The 21726-nt window shown below is 35.2% G+C and overlaps 1 long non-coding RNA gene across 1 annotated transcript; it reads left to right on the top strand.

Moving 5' to 3' along the window:
- Nucleotides 1–3618: 3618 nt before the first annotated feature.
- On the top strand, nt 3619–20563 carry LOC115291696. The gene is made up of 2 exons (XR_003908628.1): nt 3619–3698; nt 20257–20563. It is a non-coding gene; the product is annotated as an uncharacterized LOC115291696 (long non-coding RNA).
- Nucleotides 20564–21726: the final 1163 nt, after the last annotated feature.

Raw genomic sequence — 21726 nt, 5'->3', positions numbered from 1 at the left:
CCAAAATACTTAACATAAGAAATCGTATAGCAGCTTTGACATACTGCAAGATTATACTATTGTTCTGGTTTTAGATTTAACTGCCTGTCATCCATGTTTATGCTAACCCCATACCAGTGTGGGGCATTCAGTATTTTTTTTTTCATTCTGGAATAAAATGTTCTTTAAAATGAAAAACTGTTCAGATGAATCACAGCCTAAGAAGTGCATGTGGGCAGCTTATAATAAAATAAAAACAGTACCTTTGCTAAGCATCAGAATATTTTTTTAAGCAGGATGTATTTTGTATTCGATGATAATTACTATGTTTTTAAAAAACAGTGGTTGAAAAAAAAGCGGTACCACTTATTACTGACCTGCTGACTCACCTGAATTTTAGTGCCTCAAGATGATGCCAGACTGACTTTTGTCAAAACCGACATCCCAGATTTAGCCACAAATTAGGGTAATCTGGTCATGGCATTTACATTTCCCTGTCTTTTGTCAAGTAGTTAGGCAGTGTCAGTTCTGATTGTTATTCTTCTTCAGAGACCGTGAGGAAAGAAGTTTGGGATTATGTGTAAACAGGTAGCTCTTGTTTCCCTCAAATCAAGGGTCAAACTCAAAGCATTTACCCACGGAGTGGACTTGGCTCCATTAAGGCTTGCTGAAAAGCTCTCTGCAGGGCTGTGCTATAAAAGTGTTAGTTGCTAAGGAATAAAGACCTGATGAGCCACAATGGAACACAAAGCACTTCCACACGCAGGTCACACACATTTCCATCTGTTTAAAACCTTACATTCTTCAAAACAGAAGTCTGAGAGAAAGAGGAAGAACATGATTAATGAAACTCTTCCTCTTTAATTTCAATGCTTCCTAATATAAGCCATAAATTTAGGTAGTGAAAAACAATTTGCTAGGTCAAGAACAAAGTTCTTAGGAGGTTTTGTTAGGAGAAGGGTCTTGCATTTCAGGTATCGGCAAGAGACGAATTGAGTGTTTATCAACTTTATTGGTAAGAAGTCAAAATTTTCACAGACATGAATCCTTTATTGTTTCATTAATGAAAGAACAAGTAATTTATATTTTGAAGCTCACACATAAAGTTGTGTTGGTTTGATTAATGCAGTAGTTGGCAAATGATGGCCTGCATACCCAATATAGCCTTTTCCTATTTTTGTAAATATTTGTTGGGACATAGCCACGCTTATTTGTTTACATATTGTCTACAGCTGCTTTCAATCAGATCATGTGCAGAGTATAAAATAATTACTTCCTGGAAAAAAAAAGTTTTCTGATCTCTAGATAAATACGTATCTTTCTTAGAACTTTCCTAAAGACCTCATGGGTTTTCTGTATGGTGCTCGTGTGTTGGATCCTGGAGAAGAGAGGAGAGTAATGGAGGTACAGCGGGACTAAGATCCATTTGGTAGTTGTATGCTGCCTGCATTTACCCAGCCAGTCAAAGTTGCTTCTTCCTTTGTATCTCTCTAAACTCTAAGATATAAGTCTAATTTTGTAGTCATTTGTTTCAATACTTGTCTTTCCTATTTGATATTGAGTAACTTGAGAGTAAGCCTCCTGCTTGACTTACTTTTTGATTCTCAAAATCTAATACAATAGTTGGCATAATACTGATAATTTTAAGGAATTAAGTTAAATTGGCAGAATTTCCCAGCATACCAAAGCAGAAACATTTTATGATGGATACAAAGAAAAGAAGCTGAGAGTGCATTTTTCTCCACATCAATTTAAATTATTTAAAAAGTAATTTAACATGAACTCTAACCCTAGGGTGATAAGGAAGAATAAAGAAATTAAAAGCTTCCAGTGTGTCTTGATCATGGAGCTCAAAATCAGTAACCAGGAAGAATATTTAACAAAAATGAAGAATTGTTTTTCCTTTTGCTTTTAAGATAAACACTCTGAACTCCTGGTCATTGAAATGATTGAGGGAATGGGATTTTATAGTTAATTTAATAATATGGCTAACTGCTACATACCAATAGGTTTTCAAGTTTAGGGTGGGGGAAGTGATTAAATAAACAGCCATAATTCCATCTGGACAAATTTTAAACTTGTTTAATGATTCAGAAGGCACTTCAGGATCCTGAAGTAACACAGTTATCATAATGAACATAAATAGTAGGTGGTCAAATACTTATTGATTTTCATTCTGCACTTCAAAGAAGACAGTCAGTCTAAGAAATTGGGCTGAAAATAGGCTGACCCTGTAGTTTATTTTTAAAATCGCTTCAAAAATTACTGATATCAGCTTGTTTACTTGTCATTTATATTTTTCACGTAAAAGTAAATTGTAGTTAAAAAAAACTTTAAAACTTCAGTTATTTGAGTTTCTTAGCTTTTTGCATTCTAGATAAAAGAAAATTTTAGTTTTACAGTTCTTGAGTATCTTGAGAAGTAAAAGACTTCTAAAATACTTTTCAGTCTTGATGCCAGTAATAAATATTAGTTTATACCCATCTTAACCATTGAAAAGAAATATCCTACCATCAGTCTTCTTCCAAAATTGGTTTTCTGTCTAATGACCAAGGCGATAATTGTGTATGGACCTAGATGGAGAAAGATGAGTTTAAATCCTGACTTGGCCACTTATTGTTTGTGTGATGATGGGCAAGTTATCTCTTTATGTTTCAATTTCCTCATTGGTAGAAAAGGATACTTAATTAACAGGGCTATGGTAAAGATTAAGAAGTTAATGTATATATAAACCTTTTAGCTAGCAAGTTTCCAGCACATAGAGAGCTGAAAATGATAACTATTTTTCTCCTCAGCATTCATATTTTTAAAAAATGTTTATTTATTTATTTTTGAGAGAGAGAGAGAGAGAGCAATTGCATATGTGCACATGTGCAGGGAGGGGCAGAGAGAGAGGGAGAGAGAGAGAATCCCAAGCATATCTGCCCTGATATGAGGGTAGGGGGCTTGAACTCATGAACCTGTGAGATCATGACCTGAGCCAAAATCGAGAGTTGGATGCTTAACTGTTTAGATTTTTCAAAATTATTTAGAATTACAATTATAATGATTTTTAAAAATTATTTTTAATTTTTAAAATTAACATACAATAAAACTTGGCATCTAGTTTGGGCATAGAGTTCTATGAATATTAACATATGTATGCATTCTCATAACTATCATCAGAGTTGGGACGCAGAACAGTTCCATGCTCCCAAAAAACTCCCTCTAGCTGTGCCTTCAAAGTCACACTCTCCACTGTCCTCTAACCTGTTACAGCCACCGATCTATTGCCCATCACTATAACTATTTCTTTTCTAGAAAGTCAGATAAATGGAATCATACAACATAACGTTTTAAGACTGGCATCTTCATCTATCACAATGCATTTGTGATTCATCTAGGTTTTTGTGTGTGGCAATAGTTTGTTCCTATTACTGCTGAATAGTATTCCTCTGTATGGATCTATCCTTTTGTTTTTCTATTCACTAAATGAAGGACATTTAGGTGAGTTCCAGTTTGGGGCAATTTTGAATAGAGCTTCTGTGTGAACATACGTCATATGAATATATGCTTTCACTTCTCTAGGGTAAAGGTCTGGAAGCGGAACTTTAGGACACGTGGAAAGACGTGTTTAACTTTGTGACATACTCTCAGGCTGTTTAACAGAGTGGCTGTACAGTTTTGCATTCCAGGAATGGGTCAGAGTTTCAGCTGCTCTACATCCTCACCAACACGTGGTATTATCTGTTTTTTTTAATTAGCCTTTGTGGTGCTTTCTTATTGGCAATTTTTTGAGAGTTCTTTGAATATATATATAGTTTATTTATTTTGAGAGAGCCAACATAAGTGGGAGAGGGGCAGAGGGAGAGGGAGAGAGAACCCCAAGAAGGCTCCATGCTGTCAGCACAGAGCCCCACAAGTTCTCAAACTCACGAAACTGTGCGATCGTGACTTGAGCCAAAATCGAGAGTCCAGGCTTAACCAGCTGAGATACCCAAGCACCCTATATTCGTTGTCTATTTTGGATATAAATTCTTCTTTAGATATGTGACTTGTAAACCAATATTCTCTACCAGTTTGTGACTGGTCGTTCTTTCTCTTAACAGTATTTCACAAAATAAAGGTTTTAAATAAGTCCATTTATCAACTTTTTTCTTTTATGAAATGCACCTTTGGTAGCATGTCTAAGAATACCTAACTTCATGTCAAGAAAATTTTCTCCTATGTTTTCTTTGAAAACTTTATAGTTTTATATTTTACATTTAGATCTGGGGTTCATTTTGAGTTAATTTTTATATAAGATGTGAGGGTTTGTTTTTGGTAAAAAAAAAAAATCAATTGGCCATATTTGTGTTTGTCTGTCTCTGGATTATTTTATTCCACTGATATTTATGTATATCTTTTCATCAATAACACACTGCCTTGATTATTATAGTTTATGGTCATTCTTAAGTTATCTCCAGTTTTATTCTATGGTTTCAAAATTTTGTTGGATTTTAATTGGAGTTACATTAAATCTATAGGTCAATGTTAGGTGGGAGAACCAACATCTTTATTATGTTAAATTTTTAATCCATAAGCACACTATGTCTCTCTGTTTATTTTGGGCTGCTTTGACTTCTTTCATCAGTATTGTGTGATTTTCAACATAGGGGTTTTTCAAATACTATGTTTGATTTATCCTTAAGCATTGCATTATCTTAGAGCTATTATGTTTTTAAAAATTATTTTTAGTTTTCAATAGTTTATTGTTAGCATATAGAAATAAGATTTTTGCGATTATAAATCCTGATACTTTCCATAACTCATTTATTAGTTTTTTGCGGGGTTTTTTTGTTTTCTTTTTACTGTTGTTGTAGATTACTTTGTATTTTCTACCTAGACAATTTTGTCTCTTACAAATAAGGATCTTTTATTTTTTCTTTTCCAATATTTTCAATGTTGAGTAAGAGTGGTGAAAGTGGATATTTTTGTTTTGCTCCTGATTTAGGATGGAAAGCATCAGCTTTTCATAAGCAAGTATGATGTTAGTGAGAGACTTTATGTATTTATTTATTTTGGTAGATACTTTTTTAACAAGTTCACTGAGTTAACTTCTATTCCTAGTTTGATGAGTATTTTTTTAATTATGAAGAAATGTTAATTTTTTAAGGAATATCTTTTGGTGATCTATTAATTTCCCTTCTCTAGATGGTTGATGGTAGATATATTGATTGGTCACAATATTCAGGGGTCATTATTCTTTATATGTATTCCTGCATACTGTTTGCTGATATTTTGTAGATGATTTTTGGGCAATGTTCAAGAGTAATACTGGTCTGCAATTTTATTTTATTTTCTTGTCTTCTTTGTCTGAGCTTTGATATCATAGGAAATCTGGCTTCACAAACAGATATGAGAAGTGTTCCCTGCTCTCTTATTTTTATGGAGAGACTACAGAACTTATATTATTCTTTAAATATACCAGCAGACCATCTGAGTCAAGAGATGTTTTTGGAAAGTTTTTCAATTTAAAAATTTTTATTTCTTTATAGTTATAATTCTACTCAGAATATCTATTTCATTTTGAGTGAGTATTGATCATTTATGGTTTCTGAGGTATTTGTCTATTACATATACATTATTGGATTTATGTAATTATTTATGGTATTCTTTTGTTTTCCTTTTAATATGTGGAGTCTATAATGATATATACCCCCTGTTTCAGTTCTGTAGTAATTTGTATCTTGTTTTTTTTTTTAAGTTTTGCCAGAGCTTTTTTTAAAAAAATAATATTTATTTATTTTTGAGAGAGAGACAGAGTGCAAACGGGGGAGGGTCAGAGAGAAAGAATGGGAGACACAGAAACCAAGGTGGACTCCAGGCTTCAAGCAGTCAGCACAGAGTCCAACAAGGGGTTTGAACCCCCAAATTGTGTGGTCATGACCTGAACTGAAGTTGGTTGCTCAACCGACTGAGCCACCCAGGCATCCCAAGTTTTGTTAGAGCGTTGTCAATTTTTATTGATCTTTATAAAGATCAATAAAAACCAATTTATCCATCTCTATTGTTTTCCTATTTTCAGTTTTTACTCTTAATTTTATTTCCTTATGCTTTTAGGTTTAGATTTTATTTTTTCTAGTTTCTTAATGGAAAAGTTTAGTGATTTGAGACTTTTCATTTTTTTTAACCTAAGTATTTAATGCTACAAATTTCTCTCAATGGATGGCTTTAGAGTCATATTCTAAGTTTTAATATTTTGGATTTTAATTTTTTTTCAGTATAGTATATTTTTTAACCACCTTGAGATTTTCTTTTCTTTTCTTTTTCTGATATGGGAATTATTTCTGAGTATTTTATTTGATTTCCAAGTGTTTGGAAATTTTATTATTATCTTTGTTATCGATTTCTAGTTCAGTTGTATTATGGAGAACATATTGTGTATTAATTCAATTTTTAGAAATGTGTTTTGTTTTATAACCCAGGATCTAGTTTGTATTGGTGATTGCTCCATGTGTCCTTGAAAAGAATGTGTACTATGCTATTATTGGGTGCTGTAAAATGTGAATTAAATCTACTTAGTTGATGGTGTTGTGCAGTTTTTCTATATCCTTTCTGATTTTTGGTCTCTTATTTATCTATTCTACTGAGAGAATTTGAGGTTGTCCAGTATAATTATGGGTTTATTTCCTTTTCTACTTTGTCAGTTTTATACTCAAAATTTTAAGCTTTATTGTTCATTTAAGGTTGTTTTGTCTTCTTCCTGGATTGGCCCTTTTATTAGTATGTAATCCTTGTTTGTCATTTTAGTTTTCTTTTGTTCAGTGTTTGCACGATATAGATTTTCAATCATTTTTTTCTTTAACTTACCTGGCTTTTCTTTTTAAATCCTTTTTGACAATTAATGTCTTTATTTAGACTATATTTCATGTAATTATTACTCTATTTGGCTTGAAATTTGTCATTTTAATATTCATTTTCTGGTTTTCCTCTCTTATTTTTCTGATTTTCTGTTTCCTCTTTATTGCCTTCCTTTGGATTATATAAATTCTTTTAGTGTTCCATTTTCATTTACCTATTGTGTTTGACTATCTTTCTCTCTTTTTCTCTCCTTCCGTGGTTTATTGGTGCTGAAGAGTTATACTATACATACTTAACGTTTTCACAGTTATTTTGAAATCAGTATTTTACCTCTTCAGTTAGAATGTAGAAAGTGACCATCAAGTTGCTTTTATTCTCTCTCATTTATGTTGTAGCTGTCTCATGTAACATCGATGGACACTGAAAAATGATCAGTGTAATAATTTTTGTTTTAATCTATCAGTGTATTTTAAAGAGCTCAAGAGAAGTAGTATTTACCTAAATCTCTTATGATTTCTGTGGCTTTCCCTTCAATCCTCATATTATCAGTTTTATTTTGATGTCATTTCCCTTTGATCTGAAAAACATTCTCTAACAATTGTTTTAAAGTAAGTTATCTGGAAGTAAATTTCCTTAATTTGAAAAATTATTTATTTTATCTTTATTCCTGAAGAAAATTTTACACTTGAAAATATTGAGCCATTTTCTTCTGGCTTCCATGATATCAGATAAAAAACAACATTTGAATTATTGTTCCTGTATAGTTAATATTTTTTTCTTTATCTTTAATTTTCAAATGTTTGATTATAATATGTCTTGGCACAAACTTCCTTGTATTTATCCTGTTTGGGTTTCCTGAACTTTTAAAATCTGTAAATTTCTGATTTTTACCAAAAGTAGGATATTTCAGCTATTAATTCTTCAGATTTTTTTCTGCACCACCCTTTTTTCCTTTCCTTCTGGAACTCCAGTTACACAAATATTAGACATTTTGGTGTTGTCCCACACATCCTTTTTCCTGTCATCTCTATTCTGCTATTGAGCCTAGTCAGGGAGTTTTTAATTAGATATGTAAAGTTCTAAGAACATCACGCTGTTTGAAAAGGTTTTTGGAAAATTCCGTGTCTTATATTTGCTTCATACTTTATGTGTTCAAGAAAGTATTATTATTAATTGTTGTGTTAATATAAGCCGCTATACAGTTAAATCAATGAGAGACATTAGAAGTTAGTTTCATGTAGGGGCACCTGGGTGGCTCAGTCGGCTGAGTGTCTGACTTTGGCTTAGGTCATGATCTCACGGTTTGTGGGTTTGAGCCCTGCATCTGGCTCTGTGCTGACAGCTAGCTCAGAGCCTGGAGACTGCTTCAAAATAAATAAATAAAAAAGAAATTAAAAATAAAATTAAAAATAAATAAAATTAAACAAATAAAAATAAATAAAAATAAATTAAAAATTAAGTTAAAAATAAGTAAAATAAAATAAATTAAAAAAAAAAAAGAAGTTAGTTTCATGTAAAGTATTTGTGGTTTTTAAACATGTCCACTTTTTAACACTCTTTCCATCCACAGATTCACTTTAACAGCCTTCACCTTGAACAGCGTTCAGTGTTATTTTAGTGACTTACAGTTAACAAACAGAATACGTTGAAAAGTGATCGTGTGTCACTACCAAAGTCATGTAGAAGAGGCAATACAGTTTCCACATGGCTCTTTTTAAAACAAACAAACAAAACAAAAACAAACCAACAAAGACCTCACCTTTGGAAATCTGCCAGCACATTGTGCGGTCACATGTAGAGAGCATATGCAGGTGTTGTAACTGACATCCACATTCAGAGGTCCAGGGTATCTCCAGCAGACATTGAGTGCGCAAGACGTCAGATGATTCCAGTCCCAGTCTTCAAGCCACCCCAGCCAAAGCTGAGTGGAGCGCCGATAAACTGTCCTGAATCTTGCCTGAATTGTTGATGTTTAAGCAAAATATATGTTGTTATTAGCTTGTATATTTTGGGTTGTTTGTTACCTAGCAATAGTTAAATGGAATAGATTTTAGTATTTGGTGCCTGGAAGTGATGCTGAGGAAGCTGCTATTATTAAAAAACCTAAAACATATAGGAATTGCTTTGAAATCTCAAATAGGGTATTCATGAAAGATGAATACCTTGAAAAGTCCTCTGATAGAAAACAGCATTTTTTACAAGGTTTGTAAGGCAGTTAAGAAAATCCATCCAACCAGTGCTTTTCATTCTTTTCAGTCACTTCTGCCCCCATACCATTCAAGTTCTAGTGATACTTTATATGCTAACATGTTACCTTTTAACTGTACCTCATTTCAATATACCATATATGAGAGCCTTAGTCATTGTGATGCCACAGCACCTTAGGAGTTAATCTCCCTCCTGCTCTGGCTGCTCTCTGATTGCTGGTAATTCACTTTCAAAATCCTATGCTGCAGGGCTGTTTCCTGGAGCTACTTCCCAGTCCAATTCTTAAATCAGGTTTTCATGAATGCAGAGCTTGAGATAATGACTGTGCAGGTAGTCAATTTGGAAGAGAATCCCAGGAAACAGAAGTGAGAGAGAGGGGGGAATGAGACACGAGTGAGAAAACAACAAATGCCGTATTAATGAGCAAGTTGTTGCTGAGAATTGCTGGGACTCGATCCCATTTGTGAACCTTGAAGAACCTTATAGAATATGAGTCAGAATTGTCTTGCTAAGGGACTGTAGTCCAGTCTGTTTACATGGGTTGTTCCCATGGTTATAAACATTTCTGCACTTTTGTATTTACTGAGCATCTATGTGCATCTACTCAGTGACCTTCTAAGACTTCAGAGAAATTCCTGAGGTAGAAAAACAAAGAGATGTCATGCTTGAGGAGAGATGCTGACAATATACGTGAAAGTGTTTATGTCACCTGTGCTGAAATCCCATGGACTAATTGGGATGTGGCTTTGAACACCACAAGCATCTACTACACCTATGTTTATAATTGAAGGGTGTGCTCAATTTCAACGAGAGGTTAAGACAAAATTTATTTTGCATCCAAGCTCATAGACCTTTTGACAGCCCATGAGCTCCATGTTAAAAGCTTTTGATCTAGAAGCTCAGTAATTCTATATCCTCTTTCCAGGCTCACAGGAAGCCTTAGTCTCTAGGCTCTCTTGAAATTAGATTGGTTCTGAGTTCGAGGGAAAGGCTAGGGGACAGAAGTGAAGTATAGCACTTCTAGCTCTCCCCTCTAAAATTATTCCACCCTTTGCTTGTCAGTCAAGGACAGTACAGTGGGAAGATGATGGAATCACACAATGGGAGAAACCTGCATTCTTGAGTCATCATTTGGAAGACAGCCAGCCCAGGCTAGTCACTCATCTCTCATCAGACAGTGACTTGCGTGGGAGAGAAACTCTGTGTGTGTGTGTGTGTGTGTGTGTGTGTGTGTGTGAATCCGGGGATATTATAGGTAGCTTGTTTTAGCAGTTGGCATTAATTACCTTGGCTAATACAAAGAGGTTTCCCCCATAAGGCAGTAGTTTCATGATTCTCTGTACTTGTTGGCTATTGAAGAAACTATTAGTTACCACCTCTTTATCTTATATGCAGGCATATGATGATAATTGACAGAACCGTGTTTGTGATTTGCTTTCAGCCTTTTAGGGACCAGGCAAGAAGTCAACTCAAAGCAGTGGTGTCATTATTTTTAGAGAGCTTTCCTCCTGGTGAGGGACAGTTGCCATTGCTGTCTTGTACTCACTGAACACACTTGAGAGGGAAATCTTCCTTCATAATTTCAAGATAATAAACATGAGAGAAGAACCAGCATGAAATATTGTCTGTTTTCTCTTTTATCATGAGTAACTAAGAAAATATCCTGGATATAATAAATATGAATCAGTGAGAGACAAGCAGATAATCACTTGAATTTTGGATGAATAAGAAGATTGCCTAGTGTTTAATAATACATCTTATCATTTTTAGACAAGCATAAGGATAATAATACAAATCTATCTGGCGTCAGATGGACTGACAAAGAAGTAAGAATACTCCCTCTTGTGGTTCTTGAGAAAAATAATACCTGCTAGGAGAGCATATTGAGAAAACAGAAATTCTAGTTTCAGAGATAACTTCAGTGAATAGTTAGAACTTCTTTTCTCCGTGACATGGTTCTATGAAGCTGAGTAACCGTGTAGGCTGTGTTGATGTGGATCTTCTTGAGAGCGTTTGTGACCTTGTACTGCTAACTTACGGAGGAACTGAGGATGGGACTGAGGGAGGGAATCTTCCACCTAAACTGGAAGAAGGCTGCTTTCTATTTGGCATTTTGTCTCTGTAGGAAAGTAGCAATTGTCATTAAATTTCTTCTTTCTTTAACTTGCAATGGTTTCCCAGTGTGGCCTTGTAATTGCTCTGGGGAAAGCTTCCATTTAAGAGGAGTGAATTTGGTGTTAGAACACTAGCCCCTCTAAAACCCATCTTTCGTTATTTTGTGGGTGGGTGTAAATGTATTTCTCAGGTATATGTTTTTTTCCCTTGTCTATTTGGAATCTTATTTAGCAGCTGTGCTTTTCTCAGGGGATGGTTGGCTGCAAAATGCTGGAAATAGGAAATTTACCAATTTTTTAAGAAATAAAACAGAGATAACATCATGATTGGAAGACAACACATATCCAATGTCAACAGTGGTTTGTTTGATGTGAAATTATCATTTGTTTTCTCATAATTGATGCCTCTTGCTTTTTGCTGCTGATGTTTCCACATTCTCAGTTCTCAGGAGGGTTGACGTGTGTAGGAAATCAATATCTATCTCTCTATCTTCTCTCCCTGGTTGTCTAGTTAGGTTGTACATATTTTTCTGGTTTGCACAGAACAGTCCTGGTTTACACTGCTGTCCTTGTGTTTCATTTGGCTTAGGATTTGTTCTCTTTTCTTTTTTTGTTTTTCAGTGAAAATTTTAACAATTTGAATTTAATTAGTTATAAAATACAACTTTAAGAACAATAGAGGCAATTTTAAATTTTAAAAAATTACATTGAACAAATTCCTTTTTTGGAAAAGTACTTGTGATATGATACTAGAAAGCACAGAAACTGATTAAAGCACATGAGTTGTGGGGAAAAAGAAACTTTCTTGGACTGAATGAGACACAGCACTTGTACCTGTATTCTACTGGAGAGACTGGTCACATGAACCACGAAGATGCATGGCTTCTGGGAAATGTAGTTTCGCTATTGGCCCAGAAACAAGAAATGAGTTTAGAAAACATCTCGTAAACATCTGTCACACTATCTTAGAACAAATGAATGAAGGGAGGACATGAAAGATAAATGCAGTATAACAAGAAAAGTGTTATTTTACACCTTACAGATGAAGAAACTGAGGTTCAGAAGAACTGAGAAAATTCTTTATGGCCACACAGTCAAAAAGGGGTAGAATTAAGCATCGAATATGAGTCTGTTTCACTTCAAGTTCCAATATATAGACTACATCTTAAAGTTTTCTTTGTTGTTCCCAGAAATAATGCTTTATAGCACCCTTTGAATCTTTCTAGTCAACAGGAGCTAAGATTTAAGTGATTTAGATTATTATTTCTAATTTTACCTGAATTACAAATACTTGATTATATTTTTAACTAAAAATAAATATTTATAAATATTTGACTAAATATAAATACCAAAATGATTTATATATACTTGTCTATCAATAATTAAGATTTGATTTAAACTTCCTTGTGAAAGTCTACTTAATTCCTTAATTTACACAGACAGAAAATAGCCTTTCCTTTTCTCTCTGCTATTTATCAATTTTGTTTTCTTTCTGACTTAAGACCATGGAGTTAGAAACCAAATCTCATAGGAGATTTTTTTTTTCTGGGTTGAGCATAAACACAAAACCTAGTTCTTGCTCAGAGTCTTCCATTAGTTTGGCAGTGAGTATAATATAAATCTGGAAGGTATTTTTCTTTATATGCATCATTCTCTCTTACATAAATAATCTCAACACTCATAAAAGCAAAATAAAATTCTGCAATGAAATTCGCCATTGCTTTTGTTGGTTCATTTTATCAGAATGAACAATTCCCTAAACATCTAACAAGTTGGACAATCCACTTTGCTATTTTTCCACATATTTTCAGAAGTCAAGACACATAATGATTTTTTTATTATAAGCAGATGCTGGAAGTAATTATGTGAATCTTAGGCTTAAAAATACAGTAAGACACATTATATAGCTTGAATTATAGTGTTCTTTCCCATATTTAGAATTAGTTTCTGCCAAGGATGTTCTTAACCTGACACCTGTTAAGAAGCAAAATTAAAAACAAAAAAATTAAAGATTTTTGGTGGCCTTTAACTGCCCCCTTTACATTTCTGTTTGCCTCTGTTACAGTTCAGTCAGAGTTGACATTTGGGCTGTCTGTGTTTAGAGCAAAATGAATGGAAAACCGTGAAGAGAGAGGACACAACCATTCCTTCTCATAACACTAACTCTGTCTTGCTCTGATTTTGCTATTCTCTAGTCTATACTCAGAAAACAAAGCCTAATTTGCTTGATTCTGGGCCTGCAGGCCTTCTTGCAAAAACAGCATTGTTTCTCTACCTGTTTGGTTAATTGTTACTTTGCCCTTACCCTTTCCAAGTACAAAAACCCTGAGGCTTGTCCGTTGAGAAAGCACACGAACAAGGGAAGCATAAATCTCTGTTTATCTCAAACTGCAAATCATACATTTAGCTACTCAACAAGAAACATGTCCACTCTGTTCCACGGAGAGCAGGAGCTCAGTGTTCTGACCATGTTCTGATCCACAGGAAGCTCAGAGACCCCATGTAGCAAAAGAACAGATTGTAGACTCAACTAGAATTCAGACATGTCTGGACAAGCCTGGTAGACTGTAAGGCCATGTCTCCAAAAGACTTGTTTTCCTGATGGACTGAGAAGATTTCTGAGAGAGTATTTGTTTTAAGAGAGGATGACATAGTAACAAAACTTTAGTTGTCTGGGAAGATGGGTAATTTTGAATACAGCGCCAAAATACTCACTTTCATTTGACTTGAAGCCAAGACCCTACTGGATTCAGGTTTAAGCCTCCTTGGGAGCATTAGGTCTGTACTTAAACCCTAACAGACCTGATTTTCTAAAAACATTCAAATGTAGATGCACAAACAGTGTTTTTTGATGCTCTCTCAAACAGACGCAGAGGCGAGAGCTCTTCTTCACAGGGTTAACTGTGGTAGATGGGATTCTACAGATGTTTTCCCTTCACCCTCACTGAGATTTTTATCTCATGGTTACTTATTCAAACCCTAATCTAGGTACATCTTTTAGAGATTTTGCAGATTGAAGTTCCAAGTTAGTTAACCCTAAAAATGGAGATTATCCAGGCGGGCCTGATCCTATCAGATGAGCCCTTTTCAGGCAGAGAGTTTCCTGTAGGTAGGAGCAGAAAAGGGAGTTAGAAATTCAAAGCCCAAGGAGGGATTTGATGCATGGTTCCCGGATTGAATATGAAAGGGTTCTTGTGCCAAGGAGTACAAGGGGCCTTCAGGAGTTTAAGAGTGGTCCCTCATTGACAGCTAACAAAGACACAGGGACCTCAGATCATATTTGGTCAAAAACCTGAATGAGTTTGGAAGCAGATTCTTTCCTATGGCCTCTAGCTTTAAGCCCTTCCCAGAGATGCCTTTATTTCAGCCTGGTGAGAGTCTATGGAGAGAATCCAGTTAAGCCATACCCAGAAGTATCTCTAGATACTTCTGACCTAGAGAAGTGTGAGACAATTGCTTTGTGTTAAGTCACTATATTTATGGTATTTTGCTATCAAATTACTAGCAACAGAAGACTAATTCATTGACAGAATATGATGAGACTTGGTATCTTGTAGGGCCCAGGTCTCAGCCAGCGGTAGACAGTGGATGCCAGTGGGTAAATGGTGAAGCACTGTGAGAAAGAGTTGCTGAGAGCTTATAACACGTCCCCTCGGAATTCCCAGAAACTCTCCTGGGTGGAAGAAACAGCCAGTGAAATTTTAATTGTTACAACTAATATGAACCACTAGAACTTATAGGCTGATAAAGTCTGGGAAATTGATTGCACACATTTACATGAAGTCCGAGTTACTTCAGTCTCCTGGTGTGCACTTCATTCAACAAAAGGGACATAGTTTTTGCTATTGTTTTGTTTTGTTTTTATTTTTTATTTTTTTTTGTTTCTGATTTACATCTCCCAACTTCTAAAGTTCCTTTGCCTTTTTCCTGGCCCCTGATATCTTTTAGTAGATGCCAAGAGACCTACTTAGTAAGTATATCCTTGAATAATGAAAACAGTAGAAGTAAATATATGTTTTTCCTTATTATTTCTCTTTGCCACTGAGATAAAATAGCAACTTATTCTTGAGATATAAGTCATCTTTTTCAAGATGCTTAGATGTCTTTATCACAACCTTCCTATTAAAAATTAGTGAGCAAGCGTTTTGTATTGGGTTCTTTTTATCGTAAGTTTTTATTTTAATTTCAGTTAGTTAACATACAGTGTAATATCAGTTTCAAGTGTACAGTATAGTGATTCAACAATTCCATAAACCACCTGGTGCTCATCACAAACACACTCCTTAATACTCATCACCTATTTCACACCACTTCCCCCACAACCCCGACCTTCCCCCAGCTCCCCTTTGGTAGCCATCTATTTGTTGTGTACAGTTAAGAGTCTGCTTCCTGGCTCATTTCTCTCTCTCTCTCTCTCTCTCTCTCTCTCCCCCTCTCCTCTCCCCCCTTTCCCCTTTGTTTGTTTTGTTTCTTAAATTCCACATATGAGTCAAATCATATAGTACTTGTCTCTCTTATTTTACTTAGCATAATAAGTGCTATCCACATTTTTGCAAATGGCAAGATTTCATTCTTCTTGTGGCTGAATAATAGTCTAAATTATCTATCTATCTATCTATCTATCTATCTATCTATCTATCTATCTATCTATCATCTATCTATCCATCACATCTTTCTTATCCATTCATCAGTTGATGGACACTTGGGCAGTTTCCATAGTTTGACTATTGTAAATAATGCTGCTATAAACACATAAATGTAGGGTTGCATGTATCCCTTTGAATTAGTATTTTTGTATTCTTTGGGTAAATACCTAGTAGTGCAATTGCTGGATTGTGGGGTAGTTCTATTTTCAACTTTCTGAAGAATCTCAATACTATTCTCCAGAGTAGCTGTACCAATTTGCATTCCCACCAACAATGCAAGAGGGATCTCCTCTCTCCACATCCTTGCCAACATTTTTGTTTCCTGTGTTACTGATTTTAAGCATTCTGCCATATATGAGGTGAGATATCTCATTGCGATTTCAGTTTGTATTTCTCTGATGAAGAGTGATGGTGGGCATCTTTTCATGTATCTGTTAGCTATCTGTATGTCTTCTTTGGAAATATATCTATTCATATCTTCTGCCTATTGTTGATAGGATTATTCATTTTTGGGGTATTGAGTTTTCTAGGTTCTTTATATATTTTGGATATTAAACCCTTATCTGTTATGTCATTTACAAATATCTTCTCCCATTTGGCAGGTTGCCTTTTAGTTTTGTTGATTGTTTACTTACCTATGCAAATGTTTTATTTTGATGAAGTCCCAATGATTTGTTTTTGCTTTTGATTCCTTTGCCTCAGATGATATACCTAGAAAGAAGTTGTTATGGTTGATGTTATGCCTGTGTTCTCCTCTAGGATTTTAATGGTTTCCTGTCTCGCATTTAGGTCTTTAATCCACTTTGAACTTATTTGTGTGTATTGTGCAAGAAAGTCGTCTAGTTTCATTCTTTTGCAAGTTGCTGTCCAGGTTTCTCAACACCATTTGTTGGCAAGACTGTCTTTCTCCCATTAGATATTCTTTCCTGCTTTGTCAAAGATTAATTCACCATGTAGTTGTGGGTTTTATTGGGTTCCTAACAAAGGAAACTTGATTACAGTATGGGAGACTTTTAATTTTCATAGCCAAGCTACAGATTCGTACAGAGATGATTCTATTATAATTGTAGTGTAATTTTGTAAGAATTTTATTGGAAGACAATTCTCCACAGATCTCTTACATTTCTGCATGTCCTCTGAGCAGATACATTAACAGATTCTGGTTCTGGAATGTCTTGTCAAGTATGTTTGTATGGCAAACAGCTTTGGAAGATAAAGATAGTGTCTCTCTCTGAGGCAAAAGGCAGATTTGTTTGCTGTCCAGGATAATAAAGATAATGCCTTTAATAAGGCAAAGGTCGGACAAATTTGTCAGCAGTCTCCTTTTAAAGTGTGATGTTTCCTAAGCACAACTGTAATACAAAATCCTGTGTGGCCTGCACAGATGACCAACTTTTCTAGGTTTCATTAGATTTTTCTGATTATTACGTAAAGTCCTGAATACCAGGAACCCTTCAGTTTTGGTCATACCAGGGAGTGGGTCACTCTTGTGAGTTGTGTGCACCTGAGATGATCCATATCACCTCCACGGGATTTGGGAAGCAGGGAACCATTATAAACATTACCATAGTGCTATGAGTAATAAAGTCCTTCAGCTCTGGCCCAGGAGCCTGGTGTCAGGCGAGCACCCTTAAAACTATGGTAAGCTCTGGGGCACCTAGGTGGCTCAGCTGGTTAACCATTCAACTCTTGGTTTTGGCGCAGGCCATGACCTCACAGTCATGAGTTTGAGCCCTGTGTCAGGTTCTACACTGGCAGTGCAGAGCCTGCTTGAGATTTTCTCTCTCTCCTGCTCTCTCTGCTTCTCCCTCATTCATGCATGCACATGCTCTCTCTCCCACTTTCTCACTCTCTCTAAAAGTAAGTAGGCAAACTTAAAAAAAAACAAACTATGGTAGGTTAGCTTATTAGGTAGCAAGTACAATAAAAATATCAGACCCTTGACAGCTCTTTACAAATATGAGTTTAGCAATTGCTAGAATTATAGTTGGAAAAAAGTTTATTTTAGATTGGAGAAATGGAATAAGCCCATAAGTTTCCTCTAAAGTTTTCCAAAAGTTGTTTATGAAATGAATAATTCAAAAGCAAATCAACTTACAAAAATGACTTTGTAAGAACTTGTATTATTTCTATTTCCCTTGCAATTTTTTCTCTTCCTCACTGGTTATTTAGAAGTGTATTGTTTAATTTCCAAACATTTAGGATTTTTCTATTTACCTTTATGTAACCGTTGGTTTACTGTCACTTTGGTCAGAGAACGTACTTATGATTTCAGTTCTTTGAAATTTGTTAAAATTTGCTTTGGTCTATTTTGGCAAATGTCTAAGTGTATTGTAAAAAAAAACTGTACTTTGCAGGTATTGGCTGTAGTACTGTACCTCTGTCAGTTAGTTTAAGGTAGTTTACTGTGTTATTCAAATATTCTATATTCTTACTGATTTTTCTCTATTTATTCTGTTAATTATTGTAACAATTCCAAGAATGATTGTGGGTTTATCTCTTTTATCTTTAGAGATTGGATGATACAAATTTAGGAATGTTTTATCTTCCAATGTAATGGACTGTTTTGTCATTTAGAAATATCACTCTATTTCCAGTAATACTTAAATCTACTTTACTTTTATTAATGAAGCTATACTAGCTTTCTTTTGGTTAACTTTTGCATTGTATATATATTTTTTTGTTTTTAAGTTTTCATTCTTTTTTTGTTTTTAAGTTTTCCATGGCCTTATATTTACTGTGTCTTATAAACAGCATTTAGGTGGATCTAGTTTTTCCTTCTTTTTAAACTTACTCTCACCATTTTTGTCTTTAAATTGAAGTCTTTTAGTCCATTTATATCCCGTATAGCTGCTGACATAGTTTGTGCAATGGATTGAATGTGTAATTAGGATTAGATGGCCAGAGTGGCAGATCCCTTATGAATGGGATTAGTAGCCTTGGAAGGGGAGCTCACTGCCCTCTCTGCTCTCTGCCATATGAGGACACACGCAGAAATCAGCAGTCTGTGACCTGGAAGAGGATTCTCAGTAGAGCTCAACCATGCTGGCACCCTGATCTTGAATTTCCATCCTCCATACCTGTGAAAAGTAAATTTATGTTGTTTATAAGCCATCCAGCCTTTGCTATAACAAAACACAGCAGCCCAAGTTGACTAAAACCATTGGGTTTACATCTACCAACATACTATTTGTTTTCCACATCTCCCATCTGTTCTTTGATTCTTTGTTTTTCCCTCCTTGAATTATTTTTTATTTATCTGGTGGTGTTTATTATACCATTCTCCCTCTACAAGATTTTTATACATTAAAAAATTATTCTTTTGGTGTTTTTCTTGTAATTATAATATACATTCATATCTTATGGTGGTCTACCTTAAATGAAGAGCTTTACTAATTACTGACCAATGTAAGAATTCTTCAATGGTTTAATTTCATTTACCCACTGACCATCATTTGTATGAGTGGTGCCGTATACATTAACACCAAGAGGCATTCATATGAGTTGAGAGGAATTTGAATACATATTTTTGGATCCTTCTCTCAATTCCTTTCCTGTCTGGGATTTTGAAGCTCAATTCCAAGCCGCTTTGGCAGTCCTGAATTTAGACCTCTTTTCCCTCAGTCCAATAAGACTGTCACTTTCCATTTGAGCTATATCACAATTTGAAAAATGCCCTCATAAAAAAGCCATAGCATGAATGTAGAGCTCACCATATGTGCGCCCCTTCTCTCAGGGACTGAGGGAGTCCTGGTTGTCCTGGTTTTTTGCCAAAGCCTTCAAACAGTTGATTTATGTATGTTATCCAGCCTGTATAGTTGTTTTTGGCAGAAGGGTTAGTTTAATACCAGCTACTTTATCATGCATGGCTGAGACTGGAAATCCCTTAGAACATTTTTATGAACAGAAATTTTTCCTCATCTAACATTTGGTGCACCAGTGGTATAGTACACATGTAAAGGTATGATCATTTTCCTTTATCTGTTTTCAAAATAATGAGGTGATTCTTTAGTATCCTGTAGTGTTGGCCAATTATTATTAGTTTCAGTATAATTATGAACTCATATATTTGAACATATTTATTATTCTTTAATCTGTAATAGGTTTATTCTTAATGATGCCCAAATTTCCCCTTCTTTCATCATTGGAAGCCTCTTTAAGTTAGCTCTGCATCTTTTTTACATGATCCTAGTGGTCTTTGATACACTCCTTGTAATATGTTTGTCAAGATAATCCAGGATCATCTTGTGTATTTTACCCCTCAGGCCTAGAATTACCCATTTATGTAAAGAACCCAAGATAGAGTATGAGAGGAAGATCAAGGGAAAGTTGTGTTCCTAGTGCACTGCCAACTTTCAGTTAAAGCAAGAAGGTAAAGAAACTAACCAGAGGGAAAGTTGAATATATAGATGACTTAGCTAATGATGTCAGCAAGGCTTCTTGCTCAACTATAGACCTCAACAGTTATTTCTTATCATATTCTTCAGGCATTGATGAAGATGTTTTGCAATAACTGGAACATTCCAACCACCAGACCAGAAAAGCCCTGATAGCAATGGAATGCCTAGAAGACTGCGCCCTGCACATCCCATTCCCTGCCCATGATCAGGGGCTGAACACTTATTGACTGACACCTATGATAACTGCTCTCTTGCCCAGACCCCACTGAACCTCTCCTGTAAAATTCTAGGTGCCCATCTTGCTGGGAGAGAGGTCAGATGTTAAGGTTTGAGCCTGCCACTTCCTCCAGATGCTGGCACCCAAAATAAATTTCTCCCCCCTTTTTTTTCCAAACCCTTATCCCTTGAATTATTGGCTTTTCTTGCAATGAGTTTGTTGGGCAACAGTGCTGGCAACACTGTATGCTCTTGATTTGTCTAATCTGCTCCGGATTCCCTGGGAGGAAACAGTTGGTGGCAGCACCGGGGCTCACTCCTGAGGTAGCAGCTGTGACTGGTCTCTTTCAGTAACATTGACAACTCATGGTATCTAGAGGGGAGAGAGAAAGATGCTTAGAGTTAGAAAAGGGGTGAGACATGAGCAAAACTAATGAGTAGGAGAAAAGGAGATGGGGAATGAAAGCCTGGTGAATACTTATATTGGACATATATTGCATGTTAAACTACTTAGTGTACTTAGTAGGTAAATAAGCACTTGGTATGCTTATTTTTTGCCCTAAATTTTTTTAGATAGTTAAAAACACCATCACAATTCTTATGTTCCTGATAGTTGCATAAACTCAAGTACAGAACTTGACTGGTTGAGGATATTTTTTGGCCCTGCCTTTGTTATGATCAAAGATTTATCTGGAAAAGATTTTTGTGCCATGCTCAGAAAATACAGACATTTCCTCCTATTCAGTATGCTGGTAAAGTGGGAGGAATTGCCAGACATGGTAGAGAAATAATTAGTAGAATGGACTGTAATTAATTTGTATATTTTATTTGGTAATAATTCTGCTCCATTCATTATTCTGTTTTTATTATGATAATAGTAATATATTTAAAGATATTTACTTCATCTACATTTCTTAAAGAGCCTTAACATGTGAACTGTTGTTTGATATAGTCTGGTGACTTGGTGGATTTTAGAGAAATTCCTGAGATGAACAGAATAATTATTTGCAACGTTATCTTCCTGGGCAGGAGTCTCCTGGAATAATAAATTTATGCTAACGAAGACAGTTGAGCAATAAAATTCTTAATGTTGACTGTAAACTATGTGTGTGTGTGTGTGTGTAAGTGGTAAATGGTTTTGACTCGTACTGTGGTTGATGACACAGCATCTTTGATTTCAAGAATTTCAGTAAATTCTTGGTAGTGGTAGAGGAAGGTAAATTACAGAAAATGTTGAGGATAAGTAACAAGTATTTTAAGAAAGCGTACTTGGGCAGTAGGGAGCACCATCGGCTTCACCAAGGAAGTGATCTTTGAGTCTTCTTGTTGGAGTTTATCCAC

The sequence above is a fragment of the Suricata suricatta genome, chromosome 5, assembly GCF_006229205.1.
Source record: "Suricata suricatta isolate VVHF042 chromosome 5, meerkat_22Aug2017_6uvM2_HiC, whole genome shotgun sequence".
In the NCBI taxonomy this organism is placed as follows: Eukaryota; Metazoa; Chordata; class Mammalia; order Carnivora; family Herpestidae; genus Suricata; species Suricata suricatta.
Note: the sequence above shows the minus strand (reverse complement) of the source record. Positions and strands in the feature narration are given on the sequence as shown.